The 27,668-nt window shown below is 47.6% G+C and overlaps 1 protein-coding gene across 2 annotated transcripts in view; it reads left to right on the top strand.

Annotated features, from left to right (window-relative positions):
* The first annotated feature begins 18,539 nt into the window (after positions 1 to 18,539).
* Positions 18,540 to 27,668, top strand: part of EVI5L (ecotropic viral integration site 5 like) — a 32,321-nt gene continuing 23,192 nt past the window's right edge. For both annotated transcript variants that reach the window (XM_055430231.2, XM_055430230.2), the window contains exon 1: positions 18,540 to 18,717. The gene's annotated coding sequence lies outside the window, so the exon portion shown is untranslated. The remainder of the gene's footprint in view (positions 18,718 to 27,668) is intronic.

The raw sequence follows: 27,668 nt of genomic DNA, 5'->3' as shown, positions 1-27,668 counted from the left end.
TGATCAGACTTTCCTTGCCCAAACCCTGGAGTCACCCATTTTCCAAAAGAGACCCGGTTGCTTTTCAGTGGAGAACGACATTCAGAAACCAAGACCTGAGTGCTAAGTGCGTCGTTATTATTAGGGTGTCAAGGATCCCAGGACCTCTGAGTAGACAGACAAGAAAACAGATACATAAACATTTATTTCTCTATCAGTTAGTTTAGTCGCTCAGTCGTGTCAAACTCTTTTCGACCCCATGGACTGCAGCACGCCAGGCCTCCCTGTCCATCACCAGCTCCCAGAGCCTGCTCAAACTCATGTCCATTGAGTCGATGATGCCATCCAACCATCTCATCCCCTGTCATCCCCTTCTTCTCCTGCCTTCAATATTTCCCAGCATCAGTGTCTTTTCAAATGAGTCAGCTCTTCGCATGAGGTGGCCAAAGTATTGGAGTTTCAGCTTCAGCATCGTCCTTCCAATGAACACTCAGGACTGATCTCCTTTAGGATGGACTGGTTGCATCTCCTTGCAGTCCAGGGGACTCTCAAGAGTCTTCTGCAACACCACAGTTCAAAAGCATCCATTCTTCTGCAATCAGTTTTCTTCACAGTCCAACTCTCACATCCATCCATGACTACTGGGAAAATCATAACCTTGACTAGACGGACCTTTGTTGGCATATTTCTCTATATATATCACAGAGTTGGAAACGACTGAGCGACTAAGCACACACACATATATGTTGAAAACCATGAGTTCACACCAACACTAAATACAGTAAAGTTCATTTCTAATTTACCCTCCACTCTTTTTTTGGGGGGGGATCACACAGTTTTCGGCATCTCAGTTTCCCAAGCAGATACTGAACCGGGGCCATGACAGTGAAAGCCTGGAATCCTAACCACTAAGACACGAGGGAATCCCCACGCATCTTTGTAACACTCTTCTCTGATGGTGGGAAACCTGCTTCCCATTATCCTGGATGCATTGATTTACTTATTTCATCAGTCCCACCATATGTGTAGCCAACCTCATTTTCCCATCACCCACCCTCATACTGTGTAGATGCACTGGGTACCGACCCCCTCCGGCCAGGCAGACAGGCCCGCATGTTGCTGTCCTTCTTACCTCACTTGGGCTCTGACATCCCATGCCACTCATCTCTCCACTAGGATGCTCTCTTCCCCAAGTCTGGACTCCAACACTCTAGTGGCCGCCATTTTGAATGCTTCCTTCTGTCACCTAAGAACTGGCCGATTTACCTTGTCCCCAAAACACCTCTCCATCCATGTAAGCCTGTCCATACCCAGAACTTGTGCCTGCCTGTCCCCTGGTATAGAAGCTGCAACTGCTGTTGGCTCACCTACAAGGAGGTTTTTGGAGACGGGGATGACAGAGAATGAGATGGCTGGATGGCATCACCGACTTGATGGACATGAGTTTGAGTGAACTCCGGGAGTTGGTGATGGACAGGGAGGCCTGGCGTGCTGTGATTCATGGGGTCGCAAAGAGTCGGACACGACTGAGCGACTGAACTGAACTGAACTGAATTAAAAAAAAAGGTCACACCACATGGCATGTGGGATCCCAGTTCCCAGGCCAAGGGTCGAACCTGTACTCCCTGCAATGTAAGCACAGAGTCTTAACCACTGGACCACCAGGGAAGTCCCTGAAGGGCTCATTTTTATTTCTGAAACCGAGCTCCTCAAGGCTTCCTTGCATTTACCACTCTGACTAGTTCTATTGAACAGTATGGGGCCTTCTAGTTATCATCGTAGAAAGGAGGGTCTTCGGGAAATTTCTGCATTCTCACCAGTGGAAATCCTGTCATCACTCTTTCAGCACTTATTTTGTGCTAAATGCTTTCCAGACATGATCTCAGCAAATCTCCACAACACAGCTACTACTGTCCTCATTTTACCTATGAGAAGACAGACTCAAGCGCTTCCCAGGTGGTGCAGTGGTGAAGAGTCCACCTGTCAATGCAGGAGGTAAAAGAGATGTGGGTTTGATCCCTGGGTTGGGAAGATCCCCTGGAGGAGGAAATGACAACCCACTCCAGTATTCTTGCCTGGAGAATCCCATGGACAGAGGAGCCTGGCAGACTATAGTCCACAGGGTCGCAAAGAGTCGGACACGACTGAGCAACTGAGCACACACACAAACAGAGGTTCAAAGGTCACGTCAAATGTCCACGAGCCATCAGCTTAAAAATGCTGGGGTTTAATCCATGAAAACACATCCTTTTCTTTTCTTATATAGGTTTTTTTTTTTTTTTTTTTTTTAGTGTTTGGTCATGCCCTGCTGCATATGAGATCTTAGTTCCCCCACCAGGGATGGAACCCACACCCCCTGCATTGGAAGCACAGAGTCTTAACCACTGGACCACCAGTGAAATCCCAAGCACATCATTTTCATTCATCACTGTGTCCCTCAATTCAAACCAGCTCAAAAAGTACCCATTGGAGTGCAGAGTGAGAATTGATAGTTTTGCATCTCTTAACTGAGAAGTCTAAGAGAAAGAGAGCACCGAAGAGTTGATGTTTTTGAAATGTGATGTTGGAGAAGATTCTTGAGAGTCCCTTGGACAGCAAGGAGATCAAACCAGTCAATCCTAAAGGAAATCAGTCCTGAATATTCACCGGAAAGACTGAAGCTGAAGTTAAAGCTTTGGCCACCTGATTGGAAGAGCTGACTCGCTGGAAAAGACCCTGATACTGGGAAAGATTGAGGGCAGGAGGAGCAGTGGGTGACAGAGGATGAGATGGTTGGATCATCACTGACTCGATGGACATGAGTCTGGGTCAACTCCAGGAGATGGTGAAGGACAGGGAAGCCTGGCGTGCTGCAGTCCATGAGGTCACAAAGAGTCGGACACGACTGAGTGGCCGAACAGCAACAACATGGAAAGAGAGAAGAGGACAAGGTTCAGGCTCAAACCTTTGAACCTACCTGTCTCACCCGGAAGGTAGCCCTCTAGACCAAAAGTAGACAAATGTTTTCTGAGAAGGACCAGATATCAAATATCCTGGGTGTCATTTCTGCCACAGTTACTCCACTGTACGCCTGTAAAAACCAGGACAATATGTATCAGTGGCTGGGTGGGGCTGAGTTTCACTAAACTATTTATAAAAACAGCTGGAGCCAGCTGTTCAGAGGAAGGAGACTGACTCTGTTTCATTCACTGCTACCTCCCAGGGTTGAGAACACTGACTGGCAAGTAGTGGGCAATTCAAACGTGATAGTAAATGAATTATCACTTGTATATTCTTTTTTCCCTTTATCTCTTTCTCTTTTTAAGTTTTTTTTTTTGTGGGGGCACGCCATGTGGCTTGAAGGATCTTAGCTCCCCAAACAGGAATTGAATACACGCCCTTAGCAGCAAAGCACAGAGTCCTAACCACTGGTTGTTGTTCAGTTGCTAGGTTGTGTCCGATTCTTTGCTACTCCATGGGCTGCACCGTGCCAGGCTTCCCTGTCCTTCCCTTTTTCCCAGAGTTTGCTCAAACTCATGTCCATTGAATTAGTGATGCCATCCTCTGTCGCCCATCCCTCCTCCTGCCCTCAATCTTTCCCAGCATCAGGGTCTTTTCCAATGAGTCAGCTCTTCCAATCAGGTGGCCAAAGTACTGGAGCTTCAGCTTCAGCGTTGGTCCTTCCAATGAATATTACCTAACCACTGGACCACCAGGGAAATCCCATTGCTTGTATATTCTTGTTGGAAAAGTAGTGATACGACCAGAGTGAGCAGTGCTGGTGGGATGGTTGGACAGAGCATGGGAGATTCAGCTGTGCAACATATTCAAGGTGTTTTGGAGGAGGTTTTGCTCTTTAAAGAAAGGAGCCAGAATGGGACTTCCATGGAGGTCCAGTAGCTGAGATTGTGCATTCCAATGCATGGAACATGAGTATGATCGCTAGCTGGGAAACCAAGATCCCACATCCTATGGCCAAAGAAAAAAAAAAGAACACACTTTTTTTTAAAGGAGAGAAAGAAATGAATTATATTGGGCAACTGTTTGGTGCCAAGAGACCTAGCTTTTCTCATGACAGACCTGTGAGGTGGGTCTGTGTCATAGACTGAACGCTTGTGTCCGACATCCCCACCTTGGTGTTCCTACTTTGAAACCTAATCCCCAGTGAGCTGATATTCAGAAGTTGGGTATTTGGGAAGTAATGAGATCAGGAATGGTATCAACACTCTTATAAAAGAGACCCCAGGGACTTCCCTGGTAGTCTAGTGGTTAAGATTCCAAACTCCCAATGCAGAGGACTACTGGTTCAATCCCTGGTCAGGGAACTAGATCCCACATGTTGCAACCAAGGGTTCATATGTTGCAACTAAGACCCAGAACAGCCAAATAAATTTTTTTTAGTTTATTTAAAAGAGAGACACCAGAGAGCTTTCTCACTGCTTCTGCCACCTGAGGACATAGCCAGAAGGAGATGGTCTTCCATGGATCTGGAGGCATATCCTCACTTTGTGCTAGTGGTAAAGAATTCACCTGCAATGCAGGAGGTGAAAGAGACGTGGGTTCAGTCCCTGGGTTGGGAAGATCCCCTGGAGGAGGAACTGGCAACCCACTCCAGTATTCTTGCCTGGAGAATCCCATGGACAGAGGAGCCTGATGGGCTACAGTTCATGGGGTCACAAAGAGTCAGACACAACTGAGCACACACACAGAATAAAACAAAATTCTCAGCAGACACCAAATCTCACCACATATTAATCTAATTTATTTTTTGGCTACACTGGGTCTCTGTGGCAGCATGTGGGCTCTTTGTTGTATTGGGCAGGCTTTCTCTAACTTAGTTTCCAAGCTCAGGCTTAGTTGCTCCATGGCATGTGGGATCTTAGTTCCCTGACCAGGGATTGAAGCCCCTGTCCCCTACATTGAAAGGTGAATTCTTAACCACTGGACTTCCAGGGCAGTCCCCTCACATGTTGATCTTAGACTTCCAGCCTTCAGAACTTTGAGAAATAAATGTTGGTTGCTTAAGCCCTCAGAAGTCTATGGTAGTCTGTTATAGCAGTCTGAATGGACTAAGATTATCTGTGTCCCCATATATGGGGAAACTGAGGCTCAGGAGTTGAGGAGACACACCACTCATGGCCTCAGAGCTAGAGACACAGTTGGGAAGGTGGTGGCTTTCCTATCTCCAAAGACACATCAGCAGAGTTGGAACACCAGCCTCTCAGAAAGGTGAGACAAGACACTCTACTGGATGGGCTATTCCTACTACGTTCATTATAAACCTCTCTGCCTTGGAGGGCTTCCTTGGTGGCTCAGCTGGTAAACAATCTGCCTGTAATGCGGAAGACCCAGGTTCAATCCATGCATTGGGAAGATCCCCTGGAGAAGAAAATGGCAACCTACTCCAGTATTCTTGCCTGGAAAATCACATAGACAGAGGAGCTGGGAGGGCTGCAGTCCATGGGATGACAGAGTCAGACACAACTGAGAAACTAACACACACTGCCTGGTATTCAACACTTCGTGATTGGATCCTGAACTGGCCACCCCACTTTTCTCTCCTGGGGCTGCAGAGGCCTGCTGAAAAACTTTCTGTTCCTCTAGGAAGCCACATTCTCTTTCACTTCCTGACCTCTGCACGTGCTGATTGCCCGAACAGAAAACACCCATTCTCCAACCACCCTGTCCCATCTCCTCTTGAACAATCAGTCCTTCAGGATGTAACCTTTCCCCTAGAACATGATCTTAAGAAAGCTCCGGAGTATTTTCCAGCATCCTCAAGCCATTCTCCAAGTTTCACCAGACTCCAATGGGATGTCCTGCAGACTGAAGGCTGTTCTGACACCATCCACCTGGAGACCAAATCAGATCTGTTTAAAAAAAAAAAAAAGCAACTGCATATATGTTAAACATCTCGTTGGCTTTCTCCAATGATGCATGAATTGGGCAGCATCCAGTTTGGCAGACAGAAAGGAACTCTGAAGGGCTATACAAGGCTAGAGGTTTTCTAGGCAGGCGGGAGCAGGGTCAAGGAAGTTGTACCTGAAAAAAAGTGGGTGGGTCATTGCAAAGTTGCTTTCCAATAGTGGGATGGCAGGGGTCTATCAGATGATTTTTGATTGGCTGGTTTAAGATTTCATTTCTGAAACAGCTGAAACTGTCATGAAGACTGGTTTTAAGCTTTATTGAGGCTTTCACTGGCTAAGTCAAAGATCTCCCTTGGTATTAATAAATGTCACATTGCACTTGAAAATATGTGGGCTATTTTTAAATATCTTTTGACAATGATTTCTGACATAATTCCACAGTGATAAAAGAACAGACTCTGTATGGTTTCAATACGTTTAGACCACGAAACTTTTGCACCTTGTTTTATGTCCCTAGATATGTTCCAGCGTCTCCTAGTTTATAGTCTATGGGAACTTGAATAGAATTTGTATCCTACTGTTGTGTGAAAATTGTATAAATTTTAATTATGTTGGATTGGTTCACAGTGCTTTTCAGGTCTACTATATCCTTCTACTTCTACTTTTCTGTATATTTATTCTATCAATTTTTGAGAGTTTGATATTGAAACTCCAGCTAAAAATCTTAACTTATCTACTTTAAACATTTGTAATATATAGTGGAACAATTGGAGAAGGAAGTCGCAACTCACTGCAGTATTCTTGCCTGGGAAATTCGATGGACAGAGGAACCTGGCATGTTACAGCCCATAGAGTTGAAAGAATCGGACACAAGTGAGTGACTAAACCACCACCACCAGGTATTTGTAACTTCGTTCTGTATTTTCCAAGTCTCCTGTAAATGTGTTATCACGCCTTCATAATTAAAAAAAAATTAAAAAAGAAAGAGAAAGAAAAGACTGAGTTAGGTGTCTTGAGACTTACCATAAGCAACTCCACTTTTGGTCTGTTGTCTTATTATTTTTTTAAAATATTTATTTCTGTGCGTGCATGCCAAGTTGCTAAGTCATATCTGACTCTTTGCAACCCCACAGACTGTAACCCACCAGGCTCCTCTGCCCATGGGATTCTCCAGGCAAGAATACTGGAGTGGGCTGCCATACTCTCCTCCAGGGGATCTTCCCGACCCAAGGATCAAACCCACGTTTCTTATGTCTCCTACATTGGCAGGCACGTCCACTAGCGCCACCTGGGAAGCCCCATTTATTTCTGGACCTACCTTTACTTTTGGCTGTGTGGGCTCTTAGTTGCGGCAGCGGGCTCAGTAGTTGAGGCCTTTGGGCTTAGTTGCACCCCAGGCATGTGGGATCTTAGTTCCCTGACCAGAGATTGAACTCGTAACCTCTGTATTGGCAGGTGGATTCTTAACCTCTGGACCATCAGGGAAGTCCAGATATATTTCTTATTCTATCACAAAAGCTGTCCTAGGTTCCCTCCAGGCTGGGTCAGGTGCCTCTTCTGGTCAATCCCAACCCTTTTCAGGTATCACACAAAAGTTCTCTGCTTTCAGATCTGTGTCCCCCTCCAGATTGTGAGTGCCACAGGAGACCGTGTCCTTGGAATCAAAGCAGGTGTTCGACAAATGTCAAGTAAGCAGATGAGATGAATGAAGAAATGCTATCTCATTCTATTGCCTATTTCATCTTCTTTACCACCCAGACATGCACAACTGCCCAGTCCTCCATTCCAACCCAGAATCTCACCTCTCTCTTCCACTGACAAATCACATCTTTTAATAACACCTCCTCCAGGAAGCCTTCCTTTCCCATCCACTTGAAGGCCCATCCAAAACCAAGTGAGGAATAGACTCTGTCATCCCTTAGAAGATCTCATCTGACCGCAAGATTTCCCCAAAGACTTGCCCCAGGTTAGACCCCACCTTCCTCCACAACTCTCAGAGGAGTGCCACCTGCTGCTTTAGAGGTGTCACTGAAATAGGGCTCAACGGGCTGGGCTGGCCTCACAGAAACTTGCTAGCACCAGAATTTCAGAACCTCAGCTAACATCGTAGACCAGAAGAAGACCATCCTGGGCTGTGGGCAGGAAATCAGGGAACCAACAGACTATTGGGTTTCTCACCAGGCTGGCCAGCGCCACCCAGTGGTCAAGAAGGCTTCGACCTAGGTAAACAGAACAGACACCTTCCTGCCTCCTTGACTCCGCGTTGGCTGGTCCTTTTGCCTGGCATGCGGCCCTTCCTCCGTCTCTCAATGACTGCTTTAGAGTGACATCACAGTCCTCCAGTTTGCTCGTTTCCTCACCTTGAGCCTTAGCTCCTTTAGAGCCCCAGGAAAGAAGGCATGCCCCACCACACATTCTGCCCTGCAGTAAAATGTCCTGAGCCAGCTGTTCCTCCAGCCTCGACGGCTCCACTCCTGGTCATGGGGGTAAACTGTGCCCCACGTCTTGGAACAGGAAGACTTCTGGGACCAGGACCACGCTTCTTCCATCTTTGGGGGGAAAACCTCTGGGTATCATCACACTTCTTAGAAGAGGACTGTTCTCATTCCTGCCTTCACCCCCTGCTCAAATCACCAGTGACTCTATCTACCTTTCCTTTGAGAAAAACAGCAGACCCATTTTTGTCTTGGTCCCACCCGTGATAAAGGTGGCCACTTCCTCCTTCCTGCCTGAACTCCACTTTCCTGGGACTCCCCTGATGGCCTCACCACTGTGTCTCCTTCTTCCTCCAGGGCTGCTCATGCTCCATCTCCCTTCCTCTTCTTTTGCCTGACCTTACAACTTGCCTGTTGTTGATGAATCTTTGCTATCCAAATCCCCATCTTCTGTTGGGAGGGTGAGAAAGGAAGAACGCCAGGGATGGACTGATTGTCCAGTTTCTCCAGGACTGTGGCCAGCCTGAGGTTGCAGAGGGCAGCAAAGTCAGAGAGAGACACCAAGGCCAGAGCCGAGTAAGAAACCACCCAAGATCCCATAGGTCAAAAGTGAAAGCCCAGAGACTTCTCTGGTGGTCCAGTCGTTAAGACTTCACGCTTCCAGCCCAGGGACCTCCCTCCTGGTGCATGTGATAAAGAATCTGTCTACCAGTGAGGAGATGCAAGAGACGCGACTACAACCCCTAGGTCAGGAAGGTCCCCTGAAGTAATAGGAAATGGCACTCTGCTCCAGTATTCTTGCCTGGAGAATCCCATGGACAGAGGAGCCTGGCGGGCTACAGTCCATGGCTTCACAAAGACGGAGAACACGCACACCTGCGCAAACACACACACACACACTTTTCCAGTGCAGGGGGACATGGGTTTGATCCTTGGTCAGGAAACAAAGATCCCACATTCTGTGTGGTGTCGCAAAAAAAGAAAGAAAGCCCAAACTAGTTTTAAACACCAAATGGCCACAAGCTAGGTGGTTCCAAATAGAAAAAGGAGTACGTCAAGGTTGTATATTGTCACCCTGCTGATTTAACTTATATGCAGAGTACATCATGAGGAACGCTGGGCTGGAAGAAGCACAAGCTCGAATCAAGATTGCCAGGAGAAATATCAATAACCTCAGATATGCAGGTGACACCACCCTTATGGCAGAAAGTGAAGAGGAACTCAAAAGCCTCTTGATGAAAGTGAAAGAGGAGAGTGAAAAGGTTGGCTTGAAACTCAACATTCAGAAAACAAAGATCATGGCATCTGGTCCCATCACTTCATGGGAAATGAAAGTTATGACCAACTTAGATAGTATATTAAAAAGCAGAGACATTACTTTGCCAACAAAGGTCTGTCTAGTCAAGGCTATGGTTTTTCACGTGGTCATGTATGGATGTGAGAGTTGGACTGTGAAGAAAGCTGATTGCCAAAGAATTGATGCTTTTGAACTGTGGTGCTGGAGAAGACTATTGAGTGTCCCTTGGACTGCAAGGAGATCCAACCAGTCCATTGTAAAGGAGATCAATCCTGGGTGTTCATTGCAAGGACTGATGCTGAAGCTGAAACTCCAATACTTTGGCCATCTCATGCGACGAGTTGACTCACTGGAAAAGACTCTGATGCTGGGAAGGATTGGGGGTGGGAGGAGACGGGGACGACAGAGAATGAGATGGCTGGATGGCATCACCGACTCGATGGACAAGAGTTTGAGTGAACTCTGGGAGTTGGTGATGGACAGGGAGGCCTGGTGTGCTGTGATTCATGGGATCGCAAAGAGTCGGACACGACTGAGCTACTGAACTGAACTGAACTGAGGACATAGGGAGACCAGGGTGAAGCTATAAAACCATCTTATCCTGATGCTGTTTCAGGTGCTTGGTCTTTAGTCATCTTCCTTTCTAGCGACTCCTACGATGTTTAGTCTACTCAATTTTCAAACCTCTCTTTCTTGGATCCCTTTGGATATCTTGTGTCATTCTATGATCTATTTCCAAATTGTTCTTTGATTTGTTTGTTTCAACTCAGGCTCCTCTATATAAAAGTTATGAGGAGGCCTTACAAATAGCTGTGAAAAGAAGAGAGGCGAAAAGCAAAGGAGAAAAGGAAAGATATAAGCATCTGAATGCAGAGTTCCAAAGAAGAGCAAGGAGAGATAAGAAAGACTTCCTCAGTGATCAATTCAAAGAAATAGAGGAAAACAACAGAATAGGAAAAACAAGAGACCTCTTCAAGAAAATTAGAGATTCCAAGGGAACATTTCATGCAAAGATGGGCTCGATAAAGGACAGAAATGGTATGGACCTAACAGAAGCAGAAGATATTAAGAAGAGGTGGCAGGAATACACAGAAGAACTGTACAAAAAAGATCTTCACGACCAAGATACTCACGATAACATGATCACTGACCTAGAGCCAGACATCTTGGAATGTGAAGTCAAGTGGGCCTTAGAAAGCATCACTACGAACAAAGCTAGTGGAGGTGATGGAATTCCAGTTGAGCTATTTCAAGTCTTGAAAGATGATGCTGTGAAAGTGCTGCACTCAATATGCCAGCAGATTTGGAAAACTCAGCAGTGGCCACAGGACTGGAAGAGGTAAGTCTTCATTCCAATCCCAAAGAAAGGCAATGCCAAAGAATGCTCAAACTACCACACAATTGCACTCATCTCACACGCTAGTAAAGTCATGCTCAAAATTCTCCAAGCCAGGCTTCAGCAGTATATAAACCGTGAACTCCCAGATGTTAAAGCAGGTTTTAGAAAAGGCAGAGGCACCAGAGATCAAATTGCCAACATCCGCTGGATCATGGAGAAAGCAAGAGAGTTTCAGAAAAACATCTATTTCTGCTTCATTGACTATGCCAAAGCCTTTGACTGTGTGGATCACAATAAACTGTGGAATATTCTGAAAGAGATGGGAATCCCAGACCACCTGACCTGCCTCTTGAGAAACCTGTATGCAGGTCAGGAAGCAACAGTTAGAACTGGACATGGAACAACAGACTGGTTCCAAATAGGAAAAGGTGTACGTCAAGGTTGTATATTGTCACCTTGCTTGTTTAACTTATATGCAGAGTACATCATGAGGAACTCTGGGCTGGAAGAAGCACAAGCTGGAATCAAGATTGCTGGGAGAAATATCAATAACCTCAGATATGCAGATGACACTACCCTTATGGCAGAAAGTGAAGAGGGACTCAAAAGCCTCTTGATGAAAGTGAAAGAGGAGAGTGAAAAGGTTGGCTTGAAGCTCAACATTCAGAAAACAAAGATCATGGCATCTGGTCCCATCACTTCATGGGAAATAGATGGAAAAACAGTGGAAACAGTGTCAGACTTTATTTTTTGGGGCTCCAAAATCACTGCAGATGCTGATTGCAGCCATGAAATTAAAAGACGCTTGCTCCTTGGAAGGAAAGTTATGACCAACCTTGATAGTATATTAAAAAGCAGAGACATTACTTTGCCAACCAAGGTCCGTCTAGTCAAGGCAATGGTTTTTCCCGTGGTCATGTATGGATGTGAGAGTTGGACTGTGAAGAAGGCTGATCGCCGAAGAATCGATGCTTTTGAACTGTGGTGTTGGAGAAGACTCTTGAGAGTCCCTTATATTGCAACGAGATCCAACCAGTCCATTCTAAGGGAGATCAATCCTGGATGTTCATTGGAGGGACTGATGCTAAAGCTGAAACTGCAATACTTTGGCCACCTCATGAGACGAGTTGACTCACTGGAAAAGACTCTGATGCTGGGAAAGGTTGGGGGTGGGAAGAGAAGGGGAAGACGGAGAATGAGATGGCTGGATGGCATCACCGACTCTGTGGACATGAGTTTGAGTGTACTCCGGGAGTTGGTGATGGACAGGGAGGCCTGGCGTGCTGTGATTCATGGGGTCGCGGAGAGTCGGACACGACTGAGCGACTGAACTGAACTGAACTGATTATTGTATAACTAATTGCTACAAACTGAGTGGATTAACACACATTTCTTATTCCAGGTTTTTGTGTGTCAGGAATCTAGCCATGACTTAGTAGATCCTTTGCCTAGGATCTTTCTTGATGACCTAGGCGGTGGGATGGGGATTTGGAGGGAGATTCAAGAGGGAAGGGATGTATGTATACATAGGACTGATTCATAACGTTGTGCAGCAGAAACTAACACAACCATTGTGGAAGTGAAAGTTGCTCAGTCTTGTCCGACTCTTTGCAACCCCATGAATTATACAGTCCGTGGAATTCTCCAGGCCAGAATACTGGAGTGGGTAGCCTTTCCCTTCTCCAGGGGATCTTCCCAACCCAGGGATTGAACCCAGGTCTCCCGCATTGCAGGCGGATTCTTTACCAGCTGAACCACAAAGCTAAACCCAAGGATACCGGCGTGGGTAGCCTATTCTTTCTCCAGTGGATCTTCCCGACCCAGGAATTAAACTGGGGTCTCCTACATTGTAGGCGGATTCTTTACCAACTGAGTTATCAGGGAAGACCAAAAATATGTGAAAATGAAAGTCACTTAGTTGTGTCCAACTCTTTGCAACCCCATGAACTATATAGTCCATGGAATTCTCCAGGTCAAAATACCAGAATGGGTAGCCTTTCCCTTCTCCAGTGGATCTTTCCGACCCAGGGATTGAACCTGGGTCTCCTGCATTGCAGGCGGGTTCTTTACCAGTTGAGCCTCAAGGGAAGCCCAAGGATACTGGAGTGGGTAGCCTATCCCTTCTCCAGGGGATCTTCTGGACCCAGGAATCCAACCGGGGTCTCCTGCATTGCAGGTGGGTTCTTTACCAACTAAGCTATCTGGGAAGCCCACAACCATTGTAAAGCGGTTATATTTCAGTAAAAAATAACTATCTTAAATGTCAAGCTGGAGGACTCATACCTTCTGATTTTAAACAATGCAAATCTATGGTAACAAAACAGTTCAAAACAGTGTAGTTCTATCCCAAGAAAAGATGTATTACCAACGGAATAGAATTGAATGTCCAGAAATAAACCCATACATCGATGTCAGTTGATTTTTCACAATGGTGCCAAGTCCATCCAAAGGGGGGAAAATAGTATCTTCAACAAATGGTACTGAGACAACCAGATTTCCACAAGCGAATGAATAAAATTGGACACTTGGATCACATTGCACATAAACATTAACTCAAAGTGGAACAGCCTAAACATAAGAGCTAAAACTATTAAACTCTTAAAAGAAAGCATAAGGGTAAACCTGTATAACATTGAATTTAGTAATAGATTTTTAGACATGACATGCAAAGCACAGGTGACCAAAAAATTAGACAAACTGAACTTCATCAAAATTGAAAACTTTCATGCATCAAAGGACATCTTCAGGAAGGTGAAAACAACCTACTGAATGAGAGAAAATACTTGTAAATCATATATCTGTTAAGGGCTTAATATCCAGAAGATATAAAGAAAATCTGCACCTCAATAATAACACAAACATACAATTCAGTTTAAAAATGGGCAAAAGACTTGAATAGACATTTACCCCAAGATGATGTACAAATGGCCAATAAGCACACAAAAAGATACTCAATATTATTAGTCATTAGGTAAGTGCAAGTCAAAGCCACAATGAGATAACAATTCATACCTACTAGAATAATTATAACTTAAAAAAAAAATATTGGTAAGAAGGTAGAGAAATTGAAACCCTCAGGCTTTGCTGCTGGGAATTTAAATGGTGCAGCCACCATAGAAAACACTTTGGTGGCTCCTCAGAAAGTTAAACACAGAATTATCATATGATCCACCAATTCCACTCCTGTTGTGTTGAGTCGCTCAGTCGTGTCTGATTGTTTGCAGCCCGATGGACTGCAGCACACCAGGCTTCCCTGTCCCTCACCATCTCCCAGAGTTTGCTCAACCTCACGTCCATTGAGTCGGTGATGCCATCCAACCATCTTGTCCTCTGTTGTCCCCTTCTCCTTCTGCCCTCAATTTTTCCCAACATCAGAGTCTTTTCTAATGAGTCAGCTCTCTGCATCAGGTGGCCAAAGTATTGGAGCGTTAGCTTCAGTGTCCGTCCTTCAAATGAACATTCAGGATTGATTTCCTTTAGGATTTACTGGTTTGATTTCCTTGCAGTCCAAGGGACTCTCAAGAGTCTACTCCTGGGTATATATCAAAATAATTGAAAGCAGGGACTGAAACAGACACTTGTACACCTGTGTTCATAGCAACATTATTCACAGTAGCCAAAAGGTGGAAACTACCCAAGTGTCCATTCACAGATGAGTGGATAAGTAAAATACAATTTATGCAAACATCAGACTATCACCTAACTTTTAATAAAAAGGAAGGAAGTTCTAACACAACATGAATGAACCTGAAAATATTTGCTAACTGAAATAAACCAAACACAAAAGGACAAGTATTTTACGATTCCACTTGGATGAAGTGCCTAGAATAAATTCACAGAGACAGAAAGTGAAATAGAGGTTACCAGGGTCTGGGCAGGGTAGGGGGTGAATCAAGGGGAGTTTTTAAATAGGGACGGAGTTTCTACATGGGAATGATGAAAAAGTTTTGGAAGTAGGTAGTAATGATTGCACAGCATTGTGAACGCACTTAATGCCACTGGAATGTACATTTAAAATGGCAAATGTTAGGTTACATATATTTTACCACAATCAAATATTCTCAAAAAAGAAGAAGAAGAAGAAGCTGCAATGTCTCTTAAGTTCTAGCTCAGAACTAGCCCAACATCACCTCTGATGTATTCTGTTGGTCAGAACAAGTGACAAAACCAGCTCAGATTCAAGTGATGGGAAAACAGACTCCACTTCTTCATAGGAGGAGCTATATGTATTATCCCCCTGTCTGCTGTTTACAAGACAAAGTATCAAGTCTGAGCCCACGGTGATCAATATTCACAACAAACAAATTTTGAGTTAAAAATCTTAATCTCAAAAAAAAATTGTGTTAAAACTTCTTATCCACTAAATACTGAGAGAAAAGTAATTTAATAAGTTGAAAGATGCAAAATTTGACTCTGAAGAAATGATAACCACCTCCCCCCTACTGAAAAAAATCACAGAGGTAGAATTGACAGTTGGTAAAAAAAAAAAAATTGGACAAAAAGAACCCAATTAATGAGTCAAATGTTTACTGCAAAGATCACATGGACAAAATGTTCCTGATAAAAATGGTTTCAATCAAATAAAAGTGAACACTGAAAAAAAAAACTGGGGACAGTTTAAGTGCACTGAATGAAAGCAAAGTTATCCAGGAATCTAGTTGGCTAGATGCAGCTTAGGATTCAAAATCTTTTCCAACAGAAATGTGTTGGATTTTTTTTCTCCCTGAGCTTTTAAAAATGGAATCAAAGTGTCCCCAGAATAAAACCATCCTTTGTGTGATCATGGCAGGGTGAGCAAGAGAGGGTCAAAAGCCCTGGGCGTCTTCCTGGCATTTCATTTTATCCGCCCCCCCCCCCCGCCGACACCAGTCGCCAATTATCTCCTAGGCAAATTCCCAGAAACGATCCAGTCCTTATGTCTTTCTGAGCTTCCCTGGACCCCACCCAGGTTTGTGTCTCTGCAGACCCCTGTCTCCCACCTCCCATGACAGTCCAGGTATTTTGTTCCTTGAAACTGTTCTTTTCTGGGGGTGAACCCCAAGATTTGTCCTCACTCCTCCACACTGGGGGACAATGGGCAGCCAACTCAGAGATTATCTCTTGGTGGTTACTTGGCCCTCACCACATCCTGGGTATTACTCTGGCCCTCCTGACTTGAGACCATGTGTTCCATCTCTAGGGCTCACCTAGTGCTTCCCAGGTGGCACAGTGGTAAAGAATTCACCTGCCAATGCAGAAGATGCAGGTTCCATCCCTGACTTGGGAAGATCCCCTGAAGGAGGAAATGGCAACCCACTCCAGCATTCTTGCCTGAAGAATCCCATGGACAGAGGAGCCTGGTAGGCTACAGTCCATGGGATTGCAAAGAGTCGGACACAACTGAGCAGCTGAGCACAGATGCACATCCTGTATCCAACTATTCCACAGGGATCCTCCCCCCACCTCTTAAGTCTGCTAGGAATCAATGGACAATGTCCATGAGGTTCACTTCAGCTTCATACTCTGCAAATACAAGGCCACCTTGTGACTATGTCAGGACTATGAAATGTCCAGCACATAAATTTTAAAGGAAGGGAGAAAATAGAGACTTCCCTGGTAGTCCAGTGGTTAAGGCTCCACCCTTCCACTTCAAGGAGCATGACTTCATCCCTGGCCCAGGCAATAAGATCCTCCTCCCAAAAAGGAGGGGGAAGGCAAAGATATGCTTTTTGGCCATGTGGCATGCAGGATCTTAGTTCCCCAATCTGGAATCAAATCCCGGGCCCTCGGCAGTGAAAGCACAGAGTCCTAACCACTGGACTGCTAGGGAATCAAAGATGTGTTCTTTTAAAAAAAAAAAAGGAGTATGGGGGAATATGGGCATGTGGAGGAGAAGGAATTCATTATAATTATTTTTACCACTGAGTTTTTAGAAATATGCTTCAAAGCTTTTCTGAACAGTTCCAGAATTTTAATAGATGCAATGTACAATAGATAGTAAGAGAGAGGGGGAGAGAGTAGACACCCAATGAGGGAGTATAGACAGTGGCAGAGAGGGTGTAGACAGATTCAGAGTGGAGACAGAGACAAAGAGAGAGAAGGCAGGCAAAATGTAGATTAGACAGACTGCAGACAGAGGCGGAGACAAATGACAGGGGCAGGGAGTGTGACCCGATGTCGTTCACTGATCCCCAAACCAGAAGGAACCCCCTACCTACTATTTAGAAGACTGAGATCTCAGACCTCAGTAGGTCCTGACATGGCCCATCTTGGGTCCCAGGCTTCTCGTTCCCATTTCTGTCTCTTTCCATTTTCAGCTCCCATTCTGAGCTGACGATGTCACCCTATCTTCTGTGACAGGGTCCTTCTTCCCTGCCCCAGCCCCTCCAGGACCCTTCCCTGCATCTTGGGGTGTAAGCGTGTCCTTTTTGCTAAGTCTTGCCCCCTGTCAGTAACTCCCCAGCCTGAATGATCCTTCCACCCTTGCCTTCCCTGTTAATCATCTTGGATCTGCCATTCATTCGTTTATCAAACATTTTATAAGCAGTTCCTATGTGCCGGCCCCTACTCAGCAATGCTGGGGACCCCGGGAGGAAACCTGACTTAGGCCCTGCATCACTCCCACCCTGCCCCCGTGTGTCTAAGAGGTGTGGGGGGTGTGGGAGTCATGTAAGCAGTGATAACGGGATGCTCAGAGTTTGATGGAGGAACATTAGACACTTAAGAGAAGATATTTAACCTGGCCTAGACTAGAGCAGTGGAGAAGGAAATGGCAACCCACTCCAGTATTCTTGCCTGGAGAATCCCAGGGACTGGGGAGCCTGGTGGGCTGCCGTCTATGGGGTCGCACAGAGTCGGACACGACTGAAGCGACTTAGCAGCAGCAGCAGACTAGAGCGGAGCCTCAGTCCCCGATGTGACACCCCAACCCCCCCAAAGCCCCGCCCCCAACACAAATTGGGCAGTGTGAAGATGCAGTCCCTCAGCCGCTGGGACTTCTGGCAACGCCCCTTCTCAGTCCCAACCTTTTAGCCTCTACCTGCTCAGCCCCTGTCCCAGGGCTGATCTAGGCCACACCCCTCTCAGCCCCTCCCCTATTTCATTCACTCCAGGCCTTAAGTCCCACCGCCGGGAGGGCAGCTGCACAACAATATCGCAATCTCATTGGCCAGAAAGCGCTACTTCTCCGCCCTCCTTCAGTGTCATTGGCTCGCTAGATGTCAATTTTCTTTATAGCGGCCCAACAGTTGCCATGGCCGAGGTTTGAGGGACAGATAATAATGGACGTCCCAGGACGTCTGGTTATTGGGCAAAAAACCCGGCTCTGGGCGGGGCTTAGCGCCAAACGCTCGCCTGCCTCTGTCTGAGGTTCCTCAGGGACGCAGTCTTTCCTCAGAGACACACCCCTCTCTCCTCGCTATTGGTCCTACCAAGTGTTGATCAACAGGGCACCACATTTCGATAGGCAAAACTACCTGTCCTTCACTGCTTCCCTAACTTCAATTCGCTTCTCTCCTTAAAGGCGGCAACCTTCTGGCCGTAGCCAGGACCCGCCTTACGGCATGGCCACGGATTGGCCAAACATGCCATCACTCCTTGACAGTGGGCGGAGCCAGAGCGGCTGGGGGCGGTGAATTGGCTGACTGGGCCTCGGGGGCGGGGCAGCGGCTCCTGTCAGCGGGTGAAATGGCAGCGGCGGAGCCGGAGGCGACCGCGGTCCCGGGGGGCGGCTGAGGGGGCCGGGCCGGGCCGGGGCTGCGGGGCGAGTGACGCGACGGGGATCCGGCGGCGCGGCCCGGGACGGCGAGACTCGGCATGGCGATGGCGGCGCGCTCTTCACAGGTAGGTTGGCGGCGCGGGCCGAGCCTCCCGGGCGCCTTCTCAGGCCCGCGGCTCCGCGTTGCGGCCCACGGGGACCGGGTAAGACCGGGACTCCGGGCCTCTTGCCCCGGAACCCACCCCGGGAGCCCTCGGCACTCCCAGCACGGACATTGGCCGTCAACCTCGGGCCCTGGCCCCTGCACGTCCTCGTTCCTGGCGCTTCCCGACTCCTCTGGGCCCCTCCCAGGACCCTTCCAGGTGCTCTCCTACCCCACACCGCCCCCTTACCGGGAGCCCCCCTCAGTCCCGTGACCCCCAATCACCCTCTTTACTGACCCTCAGGACCCCTTTCCAGGCCCTTCAGGGCTCCCCCAGTCACCACCCCACAGACCCGCCCCCTACAAGCGCCCCCCGCACCCCGCCACAAGCCCAGGACCCCCGCCCTCCCTCTCTTCGGATCCCCCAAGACTCCTTTCATCTGTAGACCCCTGGTCACGCCATCCCTCTCCTCACTTCATATCCCATCCCTGGGCCCAGACCTGCCCCCATCCCCAAAGATACCAGCCTTAGAGCCATACCCCTCCAATCTGACCCCTCCTCAGCCTCTGTAAATCTGGATTCCTGCCCACAAGCCTCACCTCAGCCTGCTGGCCCATCTCCCACCCCCAGCAGCCCCATGCCCAAGGGCATCCCCGAAAACCACTCTTGGGATCCTCCCCGCACACACCCCTGATCCTGATTCCTCTTGATCCCTGCTTCCTGAAAATCCACCTCACCTTGTGCTTGGGACAGCCCAACAGATGGTCTGAACCCTCTCCCAAACCAGGGACACCCACCCCTCTGAGGTCCCCACTCACTTGCACAGACACACACACATACACACACACACACCTGAGAGCCAACAGAGCGAAATCTATGAATCCTCAACAGCTCATACTGATATGAGTATGAGGGGCCCAGGGTGGGTGTGATAGACGGCCTGGACCCCTCATACACAGACATTCAGGAGTCCTTCACACAAACACACACACACAGAGTCTGACTCTTGGATCCCCAACACACACAGAAACACTTAAGGCCTCCAACACAGACCCAGGCAGTTGGGAACCACTCCCCACTTGCCTCTCATACACACACACACACACACACACACACACAGTTCCTCAGCACTTTAGCACTCCTGCTTGGAATTCACCTGCCCAAGTCCTCCTGGAAGCCGCCACTAGCTCCCAGCTCAGGCAGAGACTCTGATGTCAGCTGCCTGCCCTGCCCCAGGTGACCAGCCTTTCCGTCCACACCAGCCTGCCTGAACCAGTGCCCCCACTGGGGCCTTGCAGGTGGCAGAGTGACCCAGAATCTCCCAGCATCTCTGTGGACACCTGCCCCAGACCTCTTCCCATTCATCCGTCTCTCCCCATTTTTCCCCCTTCAAAGGGAAGGATGCTCCCTGTTTTTCTCCCCCACACCAGTCTCCCTCAAAGACCCAATGCCTGCCCCCTGATTGACGCCCCCCATGGCAGAGGGTGGGGGTACCGGCTGCCTCTGGCCCCAGTCCTGAAGTCTGACCAGACTGGTAGGACCAGCATCCTGACCCCATCACGCCTGCTGGCCTCAGATGGCAGCAGCTACCCAGGTGCCGCCCCTGACTGGCCCGGGAGCTCCTTCCCTCATGGCCAGTGTGTCATGAGAAAATGAAACAGCTTCCACCCACCCTGGCATTTGGGACCTGGTGGGGCTGGGTTTGGGCCTGCCAGAAGCAGGCAGCTCTTTGTTAAGGAATATTTTCAGAAGGGAAAAATGTGCTGAAGAGGCTCGGGTAGAACACGAGTGAGAAGTCGGCTTGGTTTTGTTGTATTTTTTCCCACCTTGTCCTGACTGGGATGAAGCTGGGGGACCCGTGTCCACATGTCTTTCTAGGTGCTCTGGCTCTTTCTGCCCAGCCAGCCCTGGCCAGCTGAACCTGTGGGTTCTCCTGGGCTTAAGCAGTCTCCTGTGGGTGATCCGGCCCTGGCACAGGAAGGGAGGAAGTCACAGAGGGGGGCAGATCAGAGAACTGGGGAGATGGCGTGTCCAGGACCACAAGGTTGAGGAGGAGCCCCAGGTCCCCCACAAGGGGAATCTGGATCAGTCCAGCACTGCCTGCTGTCTCCTTCGTCTGACCTGAGCCTGCCTGGAAAACCCCAGAGAAATAAGCCCAGCTTCTCTGTGGACATTCACCAGTGGTTTCTGGATGGTTCTGGGGAAAGCACATCTTTGCTTGAGGCCTTGACTTACCCATCTGGAAAATGGGGAGAGAAATCCCACCACCAAGACCTGGGACTTCAGGGGAGCCAGCGAGATTAGGATGTGTCCATGAGTGTCCCCCTAGGCACCATGTGGAAAAGGGGTCCATGGGGTCTGTGGGGCAGTTGTCCCACCTGTGGGCACTACTAGAGTCACTGGCCTTCTCAGTCCCCTGGTTGTAATTCGCTGATGCCTCGGTGAATAGCAGCTGTCCTTCCATGGCTGGGGTATGCTCAGGGCTGAGAGATAGTCTGTTATGGGATTTGTGGTCACACAGGGATCTCCCAGAGGGACAGAGGGAAGTCGGGGGTCCACTAGCTGGCAATGCCCACACCCCATGGAGCCCTCTGACATGGGGCAGAGCGAGGTTTGTTCTGTCCATGTGCTGAAGGGAGGAGAGAAGAGGAGACTCCTGAAGGTCACAAGGCACACAGGAAAGCAAACTCCACAGCCTCCCTGGGGAGGGGGAGACTTTGTGCTGATGCACTGGGGTCAGGAGGCTCCCAGGACAGACTGTGAACTCCTCAGAAAAAATGAGAAGACTCCCAAGGAGGGCTGGTGAGCGACATCAGTGCCCTTTCACCCTGGCCTGGGGGTCCAGGGCAGGTCTTTGTGTCTGTGCTGTTGATGTACGGTACAGGGGACACGGAGGATCCTGATCTCAGTTTCCCCTTGCAGAATACAGGTGCTGGTTGTTCCAGGTGAGGCCCCGCAACAATGAACTGGGAATTGAGTCAAAGGTTAGGGTATGAAGGAATATCAGGTGTGACCCATGCCCTGTGTTTAAATCCCCTCTCCGTTTCAGGAGGCCAGAGTTGAAACCAGTAGCTCATGCCAATCAGGCTGTGCCATGTGCCATGCCTGGTGCCAGCCCCATTTACATATCATCTCCCTTAATCCCCCCAAACCACCCGGAAGAAGCGGCATTCCAGCTTCTGCCCTGACCACCACATCCCGTGTGGAAGCAGGAGACAGATTAATGGATAGCATGTGCTGGGAGCAGAGGGAAGCGCCCGGCACATCCCAGAGGCGTCAGGGAAGGGGGAGCAGGGATGACGTATGAGTTGGGAGAGGAGCTCTCTGGCTCTCCAGGCAGGCGTGGCTGGGAAGGGCATTCAGGCAGCCCGAACACTTGGACCAAGGCCTGGGCAGCAGGCGCAAGCGTGGCAAGTACAGGGAGGTGCACCTCCTGGGTGGGCTTCATCCTATACACCTTCATGTCCTGCATGCGGTCCAAGGGGCACACACTGGGGGACCCTCCCTGGTCAAAGGGGTCAGTACTTGGAACTGAACTTGAAACAGCAGTCAACCCCACCCTGCCCAGGGATGTCTGCAGCATGCATGCTCTAGAAGCCGAACACAGGGCAAGGGGGAGGTGAGTTAGGAGAGCTGACCACCAGGGCCGAGGAACAGATTGGGCACTCCAGGGAGATCTCAAGGGCCTCACTGGCACAGTTCACCTGCACTTCTATTTCATTTCTCATCGTGATGTGTTGGTGAGATCGTTTCTCTTCTTTTTCTTTAATCTTTCGGCTGTGTCATGCGGCATGTGGGAACTTAGTTCCCCAACCAGGGATCAAACCCATGCCCTCTGCATTGGAAGCATAGAGTCTTAACCACCGGACCTCGAGGGATGCCTCCTTGAGATTGTTTCATTGGCGGCTGTTTTCCAGCCCACAAGTCCCACAAGGGCAAGGTGCATGTCTGTTCATGGCTGAGTCCAAGGTGAGAACAGAGCATGCAGAAGATGTTCAGTAAACACTTGGTTGGTTTCAGGAGCTGAGCATCCTCCCTACTCACCCACTTCTGCAAGAGGGCCTGTATCTCTTCTGCAGAAAGAGGTTGTGTCCATCTACTTGGAGAGCCCCCAAAGACAGGGCAGATGCACACCACCCCAGCCCCCAGCCTAGCCAGCCTTCACAGCAGGAAAGCTACCATCTTGACTTGAAGAGCCAAGAGCCTGTACAGGATGCCATTTCTCTTACTCACCTGTCCCTGGAGGGCTTCTGGGGGCTTTAAATTGTTTTCTTTGTCATCCTCAGGGACACTGAAATATAGAGAAATGAAGGATTTGCCAGGAAGGAACTTGTGACAGGGGCAGGAAGTATTAGCTGCTGACATGAAGGATAGTAAAGATTTGGGGTTTTTTTTTAGGTCAGAAGAGATTTCAATGGTCATAATGGTCATCTGCCCCTCAGATTTTAGCCTGAGGTTGTTTACTGCTGCTGCTGTTACTACTAATAAAGATGATTATAGTTTTACTGCATTTAACATTTAAACAGAGCCACCATGGAAGGGATGGGCCTGCTGAGGAGGGGAAGTTTGTTTCTTCAGTCCACAAATGTCAGATGCCTGATGGTACACTGGATGCTGGGGATCCAGTAGTGGGCAGGTCAGCCCCTGCCCTCATGGAACTTTCCATCCAGGAGAATATTACAGGACAGTTCCCCTCCTAGGCACTTGACAGGTTTTAGCTTGTACATTCCTCCAAACAAAACCTGTGAAGTCGGTACTGTCATCAGCCGTGTTTTCAGATGAGGAAATCGGCATAAAGTGCATCAGAGAGCAAGAAACTGGGAGAAGAGGGATTTGAACCCAGGCTTCTGGCCCCGAAGTCCTCCTCGGAGACCAGGAGACCTGGGATCAGTTATCTCCACACATGACTGGGGTGGGAGGTACATGGACATGGAAACATTCTGTGTGGCACAGAGGAGAGGCTCGAACTGGGGATGAGGGGAGGGCCAGCAGTGACCACTTGGATTCCAGCAGCCATCCTTGTTCCCCAAGGAGCAGCTCGCGCATCAAATGCCCACCCCATTGCCAAGGGAAAGAGCCCAAGACATCAGAGTCAGGGTGGTCTGTGTGGCCCACCTGACAGTCCATCAGACTGGGTAGATGGGGTCAGGTATCTTTGAAGACTTCAGGTTCAGAAATGATTCTATATCCCTATAATCATTAAAGGTAGAGCAGGGGACCTCCAAGCCAGGGACCAGTACTTCCTGTCAGATCAGTGGGAGCATTAGATTAGAAATAAAGTGCATGATAAGTGTACTGTCTTCTCCAACACCACAGTTCAAAAGCATCAATTCTTTGGCGATCAGCTTTCTTCACAGTCCAACTCTCACATCCATACATGACCACGGGAAAAACCATAGCCTTGACTAGACGGATCTTTGTTGGCAAAGTAATGTCTCTGCTTGTCAGACACGACTGAGCGACTGAACTGAACTGAACTGAAGTGTACTGTGCTTGAATCATCCTGAAAGCATCCCCCCGAACCTCTGGTCCATGGAAACACTGTCTTCCATGAAATCAGTCTCTGGTGCCAAAAAGGTTGGGGACTGCAGAGGTAAGAACCTGGGGTGGGGGGCGGGGGGCAGAGGCAGGGCAGGTAGGGAAACAAAATTAAAGGAACCATGGGGTCTTCCTGCCTCAGAAAGATGGAGCACACACACTCATTCTCCCCGCTGAGAAAGAGTAACTCATTTACAGAGTGCCCACTGCACTCCATGTTTTACGTGAGTTATTCTAAAGTATGCAGAGAGAGTGCCAGCTCAGCGGATCAGCTTGGGGTTAAGACTCTAGAGTCAGAAATCAAGTGCAGGGAATTCTTTGGTGGTCCGGTGGTTAAGACTCTGTGCTTTCAGTGCTGAGGGCTCAGGTTCGATCCCTGGTCAGGGAACTAAGATCCCTCAAGCCATGTGGTGTGGCATGAAAGAACAAAATGAAGTGATTTTAAAAAAAAATACTTGAGTCACTCAGTATTTTAAAAAAGAAATTCCAAGTGTAAATCCTTCCCCTATCACCTCATCTGGAGACCCTGTGAGTGACACTTTACCCACAAGGGCACCTCAGTTGTTATCACTGTCCTGTACTTTTCTGTCTACCCTGGTACAGAATCTTCTCTCTCTCTTTTTAAAAAATTTTAAAATAGGCTTTAGGGACTTCCCTGGTTGGTCCAGTGGTTAAGACTCCACAATTCCACTGTAGGAGGCACTAGTTGTATCCCTAGTCTGGAAACTAAGATCCCACATGCCTCATGGTGCAGTCAAAAAATAATAAAATTTTAAAATAAAGTAGACTTAGTTTTTAAAAGTTTTAAGTTTACAGAGGAATTATGATAGCACAAAGCGTTCACACAGACCCTACACCCACACCCAGTTTCCCCATTAGTAACATTATCTGGTATGTTTGTTATAATGAATGGACCAATATTCAGTTCAGTTCAGTTGCTCAGTCAAGTCCAACTCTTCACGACCCCATGGACCACAGCACGCCAGGCCTCCCTGTCCATCACCAAGTCCCGGAGTCTACTCAAACTCATCTCCATCGAGTCTGCAATGCCATCCAACCATCTCATCCTCTGTCGTCCCCTTCTCCTCCTGCCTTCAATCTTTCCCAGCATCAGGGTCTTTTCAAATGAGTCAGCTCTTTGCATCAGGTGGCCAATGTATTGGAGTTTCAGCTTCAACATCAGTTCTTCCAATGAACACTCAGGACTGATCTCCTTTAGGATGGACTGGTTGGATCTCCTTGCAGTCCAAGGGACTCTCAAGAGTCTTCTCCAACACCACAGTTCAAAAGCATCAATTCTTCGGTGCTCAGCTTTCTTCACAGTCCAACTCTCACATCCATACATGACTGCTGGAAAAACCATAGCCTTGACTAGACAGACCTTTGTTGGCAAAGTAATGTCTCTGCTTTTTAATATGCTATCTAGGTTGGTCATAACTTTCCTTCCAAGGAGTAAGCGTCTTTTAATAATCATGGCTGTAGTCATCATCTGCAGTGATTTTGGAGCCCCCAAAAATAAAATCAGCCACTGTTTCCACTGTTTCCCCATCTATTTCCCATGAAGCGATGGGACCAGATGCCATGATCTTAGTTTTCTGAATGTTGAGCTTTAAGCCAACTTTTTCACTCTCCTCTTTCACTTTCATCAAGAGTCTCTTTAGTTCTTAACTTTCTTCCATAATGGTGGTGTCATCTGCATATCTGAGGTTATTGCTGTTTCTCCTGACAATCTTGATGTCAGTTTGTGCTTCATCCAGCCCAGCATTTCTCATGATGTACTCTGCATGTAAGTTAAATAAGCAGGGTGACAATTTACAGGCTTTATGTACTCCTTTTCCTATCTGGAACCAGTCTGTTGTTCCATGTCCAGTTCTAACTGTTGCTTCCTGACCTGAATACAGATTTCTCAAGAGGCTGGTCAGGTGGTCTGGTATTCCCTTCTCTTTCAGAATTTTCCACAGTTTATTGTGATCCACACAGTCAAAGGCTTTGACATAGTCAATAAAGCAGAAATAGATGTTTTTCTGGAATTCTCTTGCTTTTTCCATGATCCAGCAGATGTTGGCAATTTGATCTCTGGTTCCTCTGCCTTTTCTGAAACCAGCTTGAACATCTGGAAGTTCACGGTTCATGTATTGCTGAAGCCTGGATTGGAGAATTTTGACTCTTACTTTACTAGCGTGTGAGATGAGTGCAACTGTGCGGTAGTTTGAACATTCTTTGGCATTGCCTTTCTTTGGGATTGGAATGAAAACTGACCTTTTCCAGTCCTGTGGCCACTGCTGAGTTTTCCAAATTTGCTGGCATATTGAGTGCAGCACTTTCACAGCATCATCTTTCAGGATTTGAAATAGCTCAACTGGAATTCCATCACCTCCACTAGCTTTGTTCATAGTGATGCTTTCTAAGGCCCACTTGACTTCACATTCCAGGATGTCTGGCTCTAAGTGCGTGATCATACCATTGTGATTATCTTGGTCGTGAAGATCTTTTTTGTACAGTTCTTCTGTGTATTCTTGCCACCTCTTCTTAATATCTTCTGCTTCTGTTAGGTCCATACCATTTCTGTCCTTTATTGAGCCCATCTTTGCATGAAATGTTCCCTTGGTATCTATAATTTTCTTGAAGAGATCTCTAGTCTTTCCCATTCTATTGTTTTCCTCTATTTCTTTGCATTGATCACTGAGGAAGGCTTTCTTGTCTTTCCTGGCTATTCTTTGGAACTCTGCATTCAGATGCTTATATCTTTCCTTTTCTCCTTTGCTTTTGGCTTCTCTTCTTTTTACAGCTATTTGTAAGGACTCCCCAGACAGCCATTTTGATTTTTTGCTTTTCTTTTTCTTGAGGATGGTCTTGATCCCTGTCTCCTGTACAGTGTCATGAACCTCTGTCCATAGTTCTTCAGACACTCTATCAGATCTAGTCCCTTAAATCTGTTTCTTACTTCCACTGTATAATCGTAAGGGATTTGATTTAGGTCATACCTGAATGGTCTAGTGGTTTTCCCTACTTTCTTCAATTTAAGTCTGAATTTGGCAGTAAAGAGTTCATTATCTAAGCCACAGTCAGCTCCAGTCTTGTTTTTGCTGACTGTATAGAGCTTCTCCATCTTTGGCTGCCAAGAATATAATCAATCTGATTTCGGTGTTGGCCATCTGGTGATGTCCATGTGTAGAGTCTTCTCTTATTGTTGGACCAATATTGATACATTATAATTAACTAGATGGTAACATGGTAAAGAATTCACCTGTAAATGCAGGAGATTTAAGAAACTCAGGTTCTATCCCTGGGTCCAGAAGTTTCCCTGGAGTAGGAAACTGGCAACCCACTCTAGTATTCTCGCCTGAAAAATAGGTAGAGGAGCCTGGCGGGCTACAGTCCATGGGGTTGCAAAG

Source organism: Moschus berezovskii, chromosome 8 (genome assembly GCF_049115385.1).
Source record: "Moschus berezovskii isolate FMDL1 chromosome 8, NW_MosBer_1.0, whole genome shotgun sequence".
In the NCBI taxonomy this organism is placed as follows: Eukaryota; Metazoa; Chordata; class Mammalia; order Artiodactyla; family Moschidae; genus Moschus; species Moschus berezovskii.
This window is presented reverse-complemented; position numbering and strand designations above follow the sequence as displayed.